General features: G+C 39.5%; 1 non-coding gene across 1 annotated transcript; it reads left to right on the top strand.

Moving 5' to 3' along the window:
* The first annotated feature begins 10,492 nt into the window (after window positions 1–10,492).
* On the top strand, window positions 10,493–10,563 carry TRNAG-CCC. Its single transcript has one exon. It is a non-coding gene; the product is annotated as a tRNA-Gly (tRNA).
* Window positions 10,564–16,467: the final 5,904 nt, after the last annotated feature.

The raw sequence follows: 16,467 nt of genomic DNA, 5'->3' as shown, positions 1-16,467 counted from the left end.
TTCTGCTGGAGGCTCTGGAGCCAAAATTAGATAAGAGGAAGGAAATTGCCTCTTCTAACCACTACCATCATTCTGTTTTGAGAAATACATCCTTAATTTTTGCAGCATTCTCTCCCCATTCTCAAACTACTTAGCATGTCTTCCCTAGTTTGAAACTCCGGGTTTGGGGCTTATGAAACTCTCAGAATTCAAGGGAAAGACTAAAGTTTTTATTGATATTCTATTCTAACTGTATTCTCCCTTTACTAATTCTGTTTCTTGGGGCTAAACTATGGCAAATCCTCATTTCTAAAATTGGTTCAAAGCTTGGCCAATGCCTCTAAAATTTTATCATTTGAATCCAGATTATTCTATATCAACCTCTACATGACATGTGAGGAATAGCTCATTTATAAGAGTTCCCCTACTCTTATAAGGGGAACTTATAACTCCCCTCCTCTTATATCCCAGAGGAATGAGGTCTCTATTCCTCTGGGAATGCATACAGGATCAATGTCCCATTTTGGTTTGTTTGTTTGTTTTTAAAGTCACCTCCCTGAAAGACATCAAGAATTTGGAGTGTTTATCTTGGCTATATCTAAGGAAATTAACTGTTTAATGTAAATGTTGTAGAGAAGAAAAATGACATATATATGAGTGGAAATATCCCTAAGAAGAGATGTCTCTTCATGGACATGGAGGATACTTCTAATGTTTTATTGTTACAACCAGCACTGCAATGAATAGTCTTGTACCTATCTTTAAGCACTCAAATTACTATCTCCCTAGGATACATTCCTAGAACCAACATCACTCAGTCCAAGGAAATGTACATTTTTTTTTCTTTAGATAAATGTTGTCAGATTGTCTGTTATCATCATCATCATCACATATATTTGTAGGGTGCTTACTATATGCCAGGCAAACATGCTTGATATGTCTTTTTTCATTTAACCCTCATAATAAACTATGAGTAGACACTCTTGTTATCTCTGTTTTGTAAATGAGGAAACTAGACAAAGAGGAATTTAGTATCTTGCCCAAGGTTATAAGAAGTAGAAGCCAGATTTAAAACAGGCAGTTTGATATCCTTCACATTCTCACCAAGAGAGTATAACAGTACCCACCCCATCCTTCACAATTCCTTTGTAGTAAAATAGCTGCTTCTTTGAAAAATGAGAGAATGCTCAGGAAAACGTGAGGAAATGAGTATTGTTGTGGAAGAGGAGTGAAAGAGATCCATGATCTGGAAGGATGAAATACTTTTTTTCTAATAAGCAACTGTACTTTCCAAATGTAAAAACAACTAGGATAATGGAGCAAACACTGTAACTAAGGCAGATAGACTAATTTCCAGTATTTAATGATCAGTGAAAATCATGATGCTCAGAAGAACCACAGGAGAATTTACATCTATATATGACATTTATATTTCCATATACTGATGATATTTTATAAGAACATCATATTCATAGGCTTCATACTTTAAAAATCACAAATACGCTTTTCTCAAAGGGAGACGCAAAGTCTTATTTGCCTATTTTAACTAAAATTTTTCTCTTCTTTACTACAGAAAATAATTTGTGAACAATTATTTGATATATTTTTTAAGGTAAGATCATTTAAATCTCATACAGAATTGACCAAAAATTTATTTTATTTTTTTTCTAAAGATTTTATTTATTTATTTGAGAGAGAGCACATGAGAGGGGGGAGGGTCAGAGGGAGAAGCAGACTCCCTGCTGAGCAGGGAGCCCAATGCAGGACTCAATCCTGGGACTCCAGGATCATGACCTGAGCCGAAGGCAGATGCTTAACCAACTGAGCCACCCAGGCACCCACAAAAATTTATTTTATTTTTACATTCTTTACAAGTAAAAAGCAGTCAGTAATACTTTATTCTCTACTCAGTTCCTTCTTTAACAACCATATATTTTAGGAACTATTGAAACCTATCAACAAAGTTTTAAGTAATTGCATATAATTGTCTACAGCACAATTTTGCTTAATACGTTTTATATGCTGTTGTGTATCTCTTGAATTGCTGTAATATACTACCTTTATATATTTGCTAATGCTGAAAGTGTTTTTCAAGAGATTTGATACTTTACCTGATGTTTTTCTTCAACAGCCATTCATTATAAAAAGTTCCTCATTGGTTCAATTTCAAGTTTCCATTAGAAATTCAATGAGTTTTATGGGGCGCCTGGGTGGCTCAGTTGGTTGAGCGACTGCCTTCGGCTCAGGTCATGATCCTGGAGTCCCGGGATCGAGTCCCGCATCGGGCTCCCTGCTCGGCGGGGAGTCTGCTTCTCCCTCTGACCCTCCCCCCTCTCATGTGCTCTCTCTCAAATAAATAAATAAAATCTTTAAAAAAAAAAAAAAAGAAATTCAATGAGTTTTTTATTCTTAGTTATTCTTACTACTTGATCTATCAAATCTTTCTCTGCTTCATGTATCCTCAAAGTGATTTCATCAACTTAAAAAATTAATTTTCGGGGCGCCTGGGTGGCTCAGTCATTAAGCGTCTGCCTTCGGCTCGGGTCATGATCCTGGGGTGCTGGGATGGAGCCCCGCATCAGGCTCCCTGCTCCGCGGGGGGCCTGCTTCTCCCTCTCCCACTCCCCCTGCTTGTGTTCCTGCTCTCACTGTCTCTGTCAAATAAATAAAATCTTTAAAAAAAAAATTAATTTGCATCTATGACTTTTTATATCATCTAGTCTTTTTTTTTTTTTTAAAGATTTTATTTATTTATTTGAGACAGAGAGAATGAGATACAGAGAGCATGAGAGGGAGGAGGGTCAGAGAGAGAAGCAGACTCCCTGCCGAGCAGGGAGCCAGATGCGGGACTCGATCCCAGGACTCCAGGATCATGACCTGATCCGAAGGCAGTCGCTTAACCAACTGAGCCACCCAGGCACCCTATCATCTAGTCTTTATGGTTAATTTCTGGTTGGTATTATAATTTGTCTTTTATAGGTTGTCTTAGTCTGGGATGACCATGTCCATTTCCTCTTTCTCTAAACCCACTTTTTTTTTGTCATTATGAATATATTCATGAAGCCCTTTGTCTAATTTTCCTGTGCGCCCTTGAGATTCTTTCCTAAGATTTTCAGTGACCAAATCAGTGGCTTTACCAAAAGCTCATTGTCATGGAATTCTAATATATAGAATGTTTTCTACAGAAGCTCTATTTTATCACTTTTTCCTTAAAGCTATTTCAACTTACAGCAAATCTAAGATGCTATCTGCATACTATCAATCCTTTCAACATTCCATGCAAAAGAAATGACCCCCCTTTATGACAACATAATCCAGAATTTCTAAGAACCTTACTATTGGTGACACAATTCTGACCCTCAATATTCTGATGAAAATAATGGTGATAGTGTCTTTGTAGTAACCTATGAGGGAGGCAGACTAGAGTAGTGGTAAGGAACTTCACTACAGGTGAAATTGGCAGTTTGAAGAGCATTTTATAATGCAATACTACTTCAGCTAGAAGCTTCTACTCTAATGATTCAGCTAATGCTCCTGCCTATAGTTCCTCCAGCAGAGTCCAGATAATAAGTAAACTTTACTTTGTGATCAAAGTCTGTGGGAGTCAGACCAGTATTTTTGAACTCTGAAAAGCTCTCAGCTCACAGAACTACTAGGGGTGGGTAGGTGTGAATTGATGGACTCTTGTAAGAGTTTACGATAGGAGAGTTATTTGAATGAAAATCTTGTACTTTTAGAAATCAGAAGCAGCACATACAGTGGTCTTAATCCTTGAAAATTTCCATACAATAACTTTGTTTCTTAGGGTTTTATCCTATATAGGTGAGGTTGACCCTTATCACAGTCTAACTTGTTTTTTGCCACCACAATTTAGTTTCTCTTCCTCCAATAGCTTCTAGGCTGATTCTCAGCAAAAAGTAAAAACAAAACTTACTGGAAAGGCAGGGTAACAAAGTAGACATCCATCTAAACAAGGCTGGAACACTCCAACATTTTACTTGGGTGAGAATATCTCACTATTATCTATCTCAATCTTGTGCATGAGAAATAAAGCTAAAAGAGGTCAAGCAGCTTGCTCATGGTCAGAAAGGTAATAAATGGTGCACTGAGACACAAACTAGCTCCAAGTCTCGTGTAGCAGTGATATAATAATGATAAGATTTAGCCGAAACAGAATTATTAATTGACCCCAAGTATGCTTACCTTTGTACTGTAACTCAGAAATCTTTTCTGAGGCAATTAGCAGCTTTATCATGTGGAAAGGAAGTCAAAGCCAGATGCCCTCTGGGGAAAATTAATTCTTTGCAGTAGAAGTGTGCTGAGAGTCTAAAGATAAGGCATTTACATTTCCTAGCAGCTTAGCATTCGGTAGGGGGAGTAAATGTATAATCTTTTCACACCTTGATCACAATCTTTTCAAAATCTTTCCAACTTTTCAAAGGGTAAGCATAGGCGTCTTGTAGTCGAAAGGGACAAAAGGAGACATTTCTTTTTACAACTATAATCTGGGCTGGTTAGTGTAAATAATGGATTGGTCTCCAGCATTGGTTGCTGCAGATTGTGGCTCAGAATTCTATTTTTATATATGGTCTGGCCATTGTTCCATTTGCATATTCAATCCCTCATCTAGAATCCACTACAATCACACCTTTATTCTCATCAACCTCCTGAAACTGCTCTTGTCAAGGCTGCCAAAATCTTTTTGCTAAACCCAATGGTCAGTTCTTAACCCTCGTTTAGTCTAATCTGGCAACATTTTACAGTTGATCCTTTCCTCTTCCTGGAAACATTTTCCTCCCTTGGTGGGGGAAAAAATAAATTTTGAAATGAAATAAAAATAGCTAAAATTAAGAACTCAGTGAAAGAGTTTAACAGGAGAGAAGTCACAGCTGAAAAGAAAACAGTAAAGCAGAATATGGGGAAGAAGAAAAAAATTCAAAATGTAGGACAAGGAGAAAAAATGTAATATTAAACACACAGAAAAATAGCAAATGGGATCAGAAGGTGTATCTTATATTTTGGTTAGAGTCTTGGAAGTAGAAGAGAGAGAGAAAACAAGGCAAAGGCAATATTTGGAGAAGTAACATTTGAGAGTTTTCCAGGCAATATGAAAGATACAAATCAACAGATTCCAGAAGGCCAACCAATCCCATACAAGGTAAATAAAGGGACATCATTGCTAGAGAAAACAGTAAAACTGCAGAAAATAAAAAACAAAGACAAAAATTGTAAAAAAAAAAAAAAATACCCAGAGAAAAAAGAGAGATTACATTCCAATCAGCAGCAGTCAGACCATTGACTAACTTCTGAAAAACAAAAATCAAATGCAAATATTTTCAATGTTCTGAAAGTAACTGCCTCCTAGACTTACATACTTAATAAAAAGTCTTCAATAATTAAAGTAAAATAAAGGCACTTTCAGAGGAAAAAAAGCTGAAACAGTTCTTCCCAAGCAGACTAACACAAAAGAAATTTCTAAATGATGTTTCTCAGGCAGAAGAAAAATGATTCCATATGGAAAGACGGTCACGGAAAAATATAAAGAGAAAGGTAGCCATAAATACATGGATAAATCTAACATTGATCATATAAAAATGTATAAATTATCTTCTCGGGCTTAATACTCAGAACTATAACAAATAATAACTGCATATATGTAGATGACACAAAATGGAATAAAAGTATTCCAAGGTCTCTATAGTGTCCAGGATGAGGGTAAATGTAATAAGTATTACTATGCTAGATAAATCAAGGGTTAAAATTAACTGAAAAAGAAAAATAATTAAAGATTAAGACTAATTTTTAATTAATCACTGAAAGAATAGAAGCAAAGTGAAATACAATGAAAAACATAGAAGGAAAAATGGAAGTAAAGTACATAAAGCAATAAAAAAAAGTTATAATAGTTTAAAAGATAACTAATCTGAAAAGAGAAAGAAGTAAAAACACAGATCAAGGAGGACAAATAGAAAAAATACAGATAGTAAATTTAAAATTAATTATATCAACAATTATATTAAAGTTAAGTAGACCTAATTATTCTGTAAAAAATAAATATTGCTAGACTGGATTTTAAAATTAACTATATGCTGTATTCAAGGGACATACCAAACCATAAAGTGATAGAAAGGTTGAAAACAAAAGAAGAGAAAAGGAGCATTACTGAAAACATTAACCAAAAGATAGCTACATTAATAGACTTTAAGGCAAAAAGCATGACTTCAGTATATGTCTTTACTGGAATATAAACTTCCATTTTTAATTGTCTTTTATGCTAGTTGGTTATCATGGGTAATGATATATAAATTAATCTCCAAGAGCCATTTTGTTAGACAAAGAGCTTTGATATTTTTTTCTTTACCCTCCAACTATAGTAAACTAATAAATCCTTAAAATACCTTATTTTTCAATTTATGTGTGATTACTGTCATATTATAATTTAGGATGATTCCCTGGCCACAGCCTGCATTGAAGTCAGAACTTCTTCCCTAGATGAATCCTAGGTTATTAACTGCCTGGTGTCAAGGGAGACTGCAAGAGAGAACCCAGGATGACTCTGCCCCTGGCATGGGGATGGATAGGTGGTGGTGCCAAATCCCTTGCCTGCCTTACCCAGCTTTCTGCTGCATTTTTGTCTCTGTCTCCCACAGTGTATCAAATGCTCATCAATGTGGCTCTTCTCATGCCAACTGCTTTCCTTATCACAGGGCCAACAGTGGGAAGTACTTGGTCCAGAACAGTCTTCCACCACCCGCACTGAACTTCCAACATTGTCCCCCAACCCTCACCCCCTTAATTTTGTCTCTTCAGAACACCAAAACTGGTGATGGCCATTTCTCTGTCCTATTCATTTGGGTATCCCCTAAATTACTGTGTTTCCTAAGTGTGTAGCAAAGAAGCAGAGGTTGTATACTCTCCTGCACTTTCAGTCTTCTGGAGTTGGCATTTGGGACAGAGTAGAGATAAGGTGGACATGCTTCTGCTTTGGCAGTTATCACATTATCCACATTATCACTTGATGTAGTCTCATTTGTGAAGAGTGGCCATGTGATCAGTCAATCAGTTAGGGAGTTCAGCTGTTAATTGAGTGGTCGGCAGTTAAAGTGGATCGGCTTTTGTTGGCTTTAGAACTTCCTAGCACTTCTCCCACACTTCAGTTTCTCTCTCATTCTGAACAGTTTTTATTCTGCATTTCCTATGCCCACCTAAGTCAGAAAGTCTGAATGCTCCTCTGTTTGTAAAGTACCTGTACCTGTCTGATAGGCCTTTTCTGATAGAAAAGGTAAATAATTAGCATTCAAAAGGAACAACGGACTTCTCAGATACTAGGTTCCTGAAGTTAACATCATGTATTATTTTGACCATCCGTGATATAATGACCTGTACAGTGACCTATAGAGAGAAATTTCTCTATTGGCCAAATTTCTCAACTTTCTGGTCCAATGTAATATATGGGAGCTTCAAGAAAAGTTAATGGAATTGCCACCTAAAGGAGAGGATGAGACATTCTTTATGTTCCTCAAATCTCCTTCTAGGGATATATTTACATGTATCATGACAACAGAAAATCAGAAGAATATAGACACAACAAGGAAGGGAAATCTTCTTTTTCCAAAAATAATTCCCAAAGAGAGAAACACACACTGAAGTTATTCTTCATATTCTAGGACACTTATCTGCCAGTAGGTGATGTCATGATATCAGAAGTTACGCACATGAGTGTGGCAAGAATATTAGTTCCAAATGTTACATGTCCCCAGCAACATATCAGAACTTAGTCTGCACCCCAGAGGAACAGTTGTACACCTCATTCCAAGCACTAATCCTTCCATGATCACAGCCCTGTCCCAGTTCCAAGGCTGCAAGTCACTGTGTAGACACACTCTTTAATCATTTTTCTTTTCCAAATACTGCCCATTTTATTCTTTCTCTCCCTCTCCTCAACTGACTGCAGTGTTGCCCCTGCCTGTTGGATCTTTGCATAGACCAGACTTGCCCTTGTAATAAAGACTCAAGAAGAAGTAGTAAATGAAGTTAGTGTGGTGGAGAAAAAAGAAGAAAAACAGTTACATGTATGGGCCTGCAACCAGACCTGGGACAGTCAGGGAGGTGAGATGCTTGCTATTGAAGCACCAGTATTCTTAGGTGAAGGTGTCCTTCAGCTTGTAACATATCCAAATACTTCAAGAGGTTGCTTCTCTCACAACCCACAGCAGGCCCTAAGACCATCTACTGGGCTTCACAGGAACAGAGCTACCTGTCCATACATGGACTCAATGACCGCACAGATCCCAGCTACACTAAGCAACCCACTCTGGAGCCTGATCTGGGATGGAAGAGAACCTCAGGTGGGACCTGCTCCTTCTAAAGGGTACAAATTCTCAGCTGAGGAATCCAAAATTGTCCCTGTGTGGAGACCTCTGTGCTCCTAGGACACCTCTGAAGCTTGACTACAAAGAATTCCTATAAGACCAAATTTCAGAATGTTTTCTCCAGGGAACTTCCTACAGGGGCCTTTTGGTGGCCTTTATCCCAGCTGTCAAGAAACTGACTTGGTGAAATTGAAAAGTTAGAAAGTCAGGTTTACCAACACAGTGACTCATTTTGTTCTTGCTTCCTTATTACCAATACCTGTCAGAGACTTGTGCTTCTCCAATACGTACATGTGTTTCAAAGCCAGCACAAGTCCCCAACGCACTAGCTCCAGGGGTTATCCACTGCACTTCTTTCCAACACTTCCTATGGTCTCTGGGCCTCCAATGACCAAGGAAGAGAGGATTGCTGTTGGTTAGCTGCTGTGGTGGTTGATGTGGATTTAGGCTATAGGTATGTCCAGCTTTACACCATGGAATGATCAGTCAGAATGCAATGTGGCAAATGGATTGAAGTAGACTAGACTGGCTGTAAGAGAACCAGCTTTTTATCTACTTATATTATGTTATTTATTTATATATTATTTATTTACTTATATTAATGGAGGTAAGAGGTGATAGACGGAAGAGTTTAGTGATGAAGTGGCAGTGAGTCTGTAGAAAGTCCAGTAAATTTAACCACTATTTATTAATTATACTGGAAACAAGTTTCTGTGTTGGGAGGATGAGAAAATTTATCCAAAAAGAATAGCAAGATCTGGTTTGGGCAACAGGATGCTCGGTGGTGAGGGTAAGTGTACTAGGCAGGGCTAGGAACAGATTTGGGTATTGTTTTAGTGATCAACTGAAACCAAGACAGTGCACTACGACTTTTTGGGAGAGGCTGTGCCCGGGGCTGATCTGAGAGTGTTGCGGTACGGTGGGCGGTGGTATGTGAGGCGGACAGGGAACTCACTGGTACGTCGGGTTTTAGCACGTGTGACTCTGAGACGTGGGTGAGGCATTGACTTGTGAATTTGGAATTGTGAGTTGGAAGTGCAGGTTTGTAGTTTCAAAAGAGATATGGGAATAAATGTACATCTGGTTGATGTAGGTGTAATTGAAAACGTGGTGGCCAGAGCTGGTGTGTGTCTTGGGTGTTGCGCAGAGGGCAGACCGAGCCAAAGCTCTTCAAGGTTGAGATGATGGTCGTATTCCTTATTGAGCTCAAGTTTGACTCAGCCTCCACTTAGCTTGCTTTCAAGAGAGGCATCATTCCATCTCTGTGGCTCTTGTCCTTCAAAAAGTCATAATGACTCCTAGTCCCAACATGTGGGTGAGCTCTCCAGGGTCCCTTCTTCAGTTTAATTTCCCAAGGGAAAATTGAAGACAGAAATTCCTCCATTATTTGAACTTCAACAAGAGACCTCTATGTTAATATTTCAACGTTAAAGTATTTCTTTAAAATAGTCTACTCATCATACAGCTAGTAAATCAAAGCCTATTAATTTGGGAAATTGGATTCTCCCAAACACTGATTCCCAAACTTAATCTTTTCATATCATATATCCATTCAAATGTTTTATACACCTTAAAAAAAAACAGACACATTATAATGATTACAAGATTGATCATTACTCTTTTACCAAAAAAATAAAATAGAAAAATTTTTAAAGTTACAAAGAACTAACTCCATGGACCAGAATTTATTTCTTCATTCTATCGAACTTGATTCTGTTCTTTCCCCTCTTTTCCATCTGATACTAATTCTGGTTCCAATTCTTATTTCTTCCCTGGATTAGAATTTTACTCACCTAACCTACAAGTTAGGTTACCTTCCCAGAACCACTAAGACAACAGTTTGAGGTTGACAATTGAAGATTTAGGAACAGAAACAAGGAACCTAGATGAATTTCTTATGTTTTTCTATTGGAGTCTGTTATGCAGTTGGAAAGAGCCCTTTTAAGAGTTAAGAGTTTGATCAGACAAATCAGGTATTTTGATATTTATAGTTTTGCCTAGTGTAAGTTTCCTATAAAAACCTTTGGTTTGGGTGCCTTTATTAGGTATTAGCCAGCACTCTAAAAAGCCTGTTTTGAACTATTGTCAAACGTTTTTGGATACTTCGCCTAGATCCCACCTATAGGAGGCCAAAGAAGCAGGCATTGGTGGTTCAATGGTAGAATTCTCGCCTCCCACGCGGGAGACCCGGGTTCGATTCCCGGCCAATGCATATGGTTTTTTGCTTTCATTTTTCTGGGGTTTTCATATTTTTATCCCACAAAAGTAACTGCATAGGCAAATAGCATGGTTTAGGAGTTTTGGTTGCTACTCCTGCAGTGCTTGCATTCAACAACCACTGTCTTTGAAAGGCGGAGTGTCTCCGCGGGCTTTGCGGTTTAGACTATTTGGACCTAAGACCCCAGTTACTTTCAGCCTTTCCCCTGGAGGACCCACGGGACCCAAAGAGCCACCAGGTCACGGAGGCCCGTGCTGGACCTTGCGTCGGCCGCGGGGCCACGTCTCACCACGGAGCCCGGCAGACACCCCGGTGGCCGGGGCGGCGTCGGCGGCCCAAGGAAGGCGGAGGCTGGTGGAGAGGGACCCGCGTGGACGCGAGGGGAGCTGGGGCCAGAGACCCCTCGCTCGCGCCGCCGCACCGCACTCCAGCAACCGAGTCGGTCCGCGTGGTCCGCCGCCGCGGCCTGCGCTCCTCCCGCCGGCGCCTCGCGGTTCCGCCTCAACAGGCACCTCTCGCGGGTGCCGCGCGATGCGCCTCAACAGGTGTTAGCCCCAAGAGTGTACTTGTAAAAAGGGAAAGGGAACTAAGGACTCTGGGAACTGTTGGCCCGGGTTTGTTTTCTAGCTCTTGGAAGCTCCTTGGAAAGGATTCCGATTTGAGGGTAGTAGGGGCGTGACTGCGTTAGACCCTCCCGGTGATTCATTTTCATCTAAGAATAGCTTAAAATTTAAGTTTTTAAAACCTATTTTCAAGTCAGCAACATTTCTAGGTTAATAATTTATTCATGCTCAAGGGCTTTCTTATTCTGGCATTATGTCTTCCTACATTCTATTGTAAACTGATGGTGATTTTTTTTAAGTCCTTACCTGGCAAGACTGTGTTGAAATCATCAGGGTGGTTTTACTATTTTAACTTGTTAGGGAGTCTCTGTATTTGTTGAATAAACACTGTAATGTGATATATAATTTCTCGTTTTTTAAGATTTTTCTCTAAACAGAAGTCAGGCTTTAGAGAGAACAATCTAGGGGCCTTGATCTTATTATAAAAAGGAAAATGATACGTTACCTAGGTGATGAGGCACACTGAAAGGGCTCCTCAGGTACCTGAGATTGACCCTGGATGATCAACTTCAAAACAATACCATAGTAAACCTATTAGACTTTAAAGGTAAAGAAAACATCTTGAGGTTCTCCAGGTAAAACTATGAAATAAGTTACAAACGCAACAGAATTAGATGAGCACCAGCATAGAAAGCAAGGCAACAGTGAAGCAGCATTTTCAAGAAACTTATGTAAAGAAAGTGCAAATCACAGATATTATATCCAGCCAACCTCCTTTTCAATGTTCAAGGTATAGGAGAATGGCTCTGCTATGCACTCTGGGTGACCTTGTACTTCTGTACATGGGCCACAGAGGCAAGGTTCAACTGTGTTTGACCCAATTCTTGGCTGAATACCCCCTTGGAACATGGAAAGATAGACAGTCCTGCGAGGTGCTATTGGATGGATACTGTATGGATTAATCTCCTGTGGTAGACTGCCTGTCCTGGGGCAGGCTACAAGTAGGCAGTTTCTCACCTGTCTCCCTGGTTCTGGTGAGACCTGGAAATTTCCACCTTGCCTCTACCCCCTAGGATGTAACTATAAGCTATAAAACGACTTGGCAGCAATATGGAATTGGCTCCTTCATGACAGAGCAAGCCAGCACTTGGTTTTCTTGTCATCTGATCCCTCCAGTGTGGTGTCACGCTGTGGGATTATGGATGTGGGGAGCTGACAACATGCTACACTTGCTTATGCTGTGTGTCTAAGTAAGAACTACCTCAGCTCATTGGAGGTTTTGTCTCCTTACTAGTCAATTCTACAGAAGTGTGACAAGCACACCTAGCAGCTGCCAATATACCACTGCCTACGGACTGCTATACTGCTTGACAAATGTGGTATTCAGTGTGGGGCCAGGAAGGTCACAGTGCTTTCTCAGAGAAAAGACAGAAGGGAGTACATGGGCCAGGTTAGGGAATATGAGAAGGCTTCCCAGGATGATTTCCCCTAAGTGGTGGTTATGAGCCAGGGGAGTAAGGGCCTTTTGATTGTCCATTTGTTCACGGACAATTGGAGGTTCAGCAGTGACAAGGAAGGATTGAAAGCAGCCACCTAAATGGTGCTTTAGCTGTTGCTAAAAGTTCGTTGAGACTGAGTGGATGACCTCTTAAAACCAAAAACAAGTACATGGCTGTACTGTGTGGTACTGCTCTCTCCATGGCCCCCACTCCATCCGTTTCTTCCCCTTATCCTGACCTCAGATAATAAGAAGACTCCCCACTGCTCCAAGGGGCCTCACAGACTAGTCACACCTCCTTGCTCTTCCTGAGCTCTTTGTCAAGGAGATATAATGGTCTCCTGGCTGCTGTGTAACCTGTCAAGGGCTGGTGTGCAACTCCTTGGTCTGTGTTCCTGAGAGTGTAAATTCAACTGACAGAGTGTGGGTAAAACTTGTGATAAAGAGAAAAAGAAGTTAAAGAGAAAGGGCTCTGTGCCAAATTAATGTATAGTTGTGAAAATGTATAATTGAAATCAATGAGTTGCATGTTTATACTACGAATGCTCTTAAAGTGTTAGAGGAGATTCTTCTGTTCAGGGCACTGTCCTGTGTAAAGTGCAAATGGGACAAACTCGCCTGACATTTACCACCAGTGGATGGCTCAAAATTTAGCATGAGTGCCTAAACCCTCTGATGTCCAAAGTTTGACTGTATAGATAATGTCCTATTGATTGGCAAGTCAAAAATTTTAATCTAAACAGCTCTGACTGCAGGGCTAACAGATCTCTGCCAGCAAGAGTGACTGATAAACCTCACCAATTTTCAGTAGCTTGCTTACCAAGTGAAGTTTCTTGGGACTATGTAGATAAATCCTTCTGGCAATGCTCAATCCTTCTGGCAGCCAAAAGGAAAAAACCAAACAAACAAAAAACCTGTTTTTTCTCACAAAGAACTCTTTATTTCTGATACAGAAGCCACCACTGCACGCTAAACTTGTAAGTCCTGCCAAAGTTTGACCTTTTTGTTTTACAGTAAAAATTGTTCTTCCACTGTCCTCTGGCCTCCATACTTTTTGATGAGAAATCTACACTCTGGTTAAAATTTGAAAAGTACCGAAATAACATTAAAGTAATAATCTCCATTGCCTCCAAACTGAACTCTCCAAAATAAACACTATTTAAAATATGGTGAGTATAATTTCAAAAATGATGAAATTAGAGCACTAACTGGCCGTGTTTGGCCAGAAGACCAAAGAATTCCCAAATCTCATTCTGCCAATAACCTCGGTTCCCTGGTGGGTGCAAGGGTTCCTGAAGGAGATATGCACACAAAGAAAAGTGGCAACATGTATATAATCACAATTTGCTATTTGTAGGGCTTGTGTCACAGTAGAGGGAATCTAAGTAAACTGGTCAATTCAAGGTCTTAAGAGGATTTTCCTTCTAAGCACAAAATAACCTTAACCAAACTTCCCCAAATGAATCCGATGGTACAAGTCCTCTGAGAGGAGAGTGACAGAAAAAAAAGGCAGATAGATGCAAGGTTGGAAGCGCCCCTTGTCACCAACCAGCTGACAGTTTTGATGCTCAGGTAGAAAAAGGGCAGCAGTAACCACACCCTTTTCTATGATGTTTTATTATATTATAAATTTATTATTTATTATAGTGTGTCCTCAACCAGTAGAAAAGGAAGCTCAATATCTGTCCTGGTATGTGAAGAATGAAGAGAGTGTTTGCTCCTCCACTTGGTATTAAGAGTGGGGAAAGAGAGAAAGCAGAATTTCCCCTTTTCTGCATGAATATTTCCCTTTGCTTTTCTGATCTCATTCCAAGTAACAATAAGAGAGATATATTAGATAAGTCCTTCAAAAAGCCATCCCCCCCCATGGTCGCTCCTGTGTATCATACTGGGCCAGGAAATGGGCAACAACTGGCCAACGTAGGCCATTTTACTATTATAGCGTAGTCCTCTAAAGTATGTGAGAACATGGCATAAATTCAGTTAATCTCAGGGCTACACTAAGAGGTTACACCTTCCCATTATACTTCATTTTTTGAATTATAAATAGCTGCATTATGGTATGTATTACTGCATAGTTGAACATAACTCATCAGGTAGTGTTACATAGTGTGCAACACATGACAGCATAAGCCAACTATAGCAATGTGAATAATGTAAGATGTAAGATGTGAAATTTTATTATTAAATCTTATTTTTATTATTATTTTATTATAATTTATTATATTAACTTTTATTATCACTAAATTTCCTTTAGAGAAATAAAAATATAGAAAAATTACTTATCCATTAAAGCAAATTCCCTCCACTAACATTCTCATCAAAACAGATAAAGTGGGGGCCCCTGGTTGGCTCAGCCAGAAAAGTAAGTGACTCTTGACCTCAGGGTCCTCAGTTTGAGCCCCACACGGGGTGTCAAAATTACTAAAAATATAAATAGAAAGGATGAATACTTACCATTTACATCGACGTGGATGGAACTGGAGGGTATTATATTGAGTGAAATAAGTCAATCAGAGAAAAACAATTATATGATTTCACACATATGTGGCATATAAGAAATAGTGCAGAGGATCATAGGGGAACGGAGGGAAAACTGAGTGGGAAGTTATCAGAGAGGGAGACAAACCATGAGAGACTCTTAACTATAGGAAACAAACTGAGGGTTGCTGGAGGGGAAGTGGGTGGGGGGATGGGGTAATTGGGTGATGGGCATTAAAGAGGGCAGGTGGTGTGATGAGCAACAGATGAATTATTGAACTCTACATCTAAACTAATATGTTGGCTAATTGAATTTAAATTAAAAAAATAAACAAACTAAAAAAATAAAATAACTTTTATCTTCCTTCTTCATCTTTTTAATTTTTTTTAGAGAGACAGCTGGAGCAGGGAGTTGGGGGTGAGCAATAGGAAGGGCAGAGGAGGAGGGAGAGAGAGAATCTTAGTCAGGATCCAGGCCCAGCATGTAGCCCTAGGCAGGGCTGGATCCCACCACCCTGAGATCATGACCCAAGCAGAAATCAAGAGTGGGATGCTTAACCAACTGAGCCACCCTGGTGCCCCTAACTCTTACCTTCCTTTTAAAAAAAATAAAGTGGCCGTCAAAATGAAAATTAAATTATTGAAACAACTTCTCTCTGGTTTTTCAAAATCTGCTCTGCTTCCAACCACTATTAGGTCTTCAGAAACTGTTACCTTCATTTCTTGTGCTCATTTATTTCTGCCAACACTTCCAAAGATGGATTTAGGGACCCTCCTGTGCACCATGTTCCCGAAGTTCCTAAAGGTGAAGTATGCCCATGAAACTATTCAAGCAACAGCTCCATATCCACAAAATTTAGAATTGGGGAGACCACTGCAAGCAAAAAGGCCAGGCTTACATTTTTACTGCAACTAATCTTACGTGGAAGAAAAGGTGAACACCAGAGCAGAACATGGAGTCTTCAGTTCAAGATCGCGGAGATACTAGGCAGTTCTTCCAGTTTATTTGTCCCTTGTGGACTCAAAGTCTATGGGAAAATTAACTATGAAGAGGTTGACTGGTGGTAAATAAAGTTTGAGATTATATTTAAAAGACTGATAATTTATAGTGTTAGTTTTAAATGTGTGGGGGGGAATGACGTCTCATACAGGTTGGGGCAATTAATTGGTGCTTATAAGTTGGTGAGTAGTGTATAGGAGAGTTTGAAATTCACACTCCATTTCACCCAGCAGTTCTACTATCTGGAATGTATCCTCAATAAATAGTTAACTCTATTTTCCCTCCAGTCTTGGGAAAGGGAAAAACAAACCAAACCACAGCAAAACACACAGAGCTCAGGGCTCACAAACAACCCA

This window comes from Neomonachus schauinslandi, chromosome 4 (genome assembly GCF_002201575.2).
Source record: "Neomonachus schauinslandi chromosome 4, ASM220157v2, whole genome shotgun sequence".
NCBI lineage: Eukaryota > Metazoa > Chordata > Mammalia > Carnivora > Phocidae > Neomonachus > Neomonachus schauinslandi.
The sequence above is the reverse complement of the archived record's forward strand: the minus strand, read 5'-3'. Positions and strand labels throughout refer to the sequence as shown.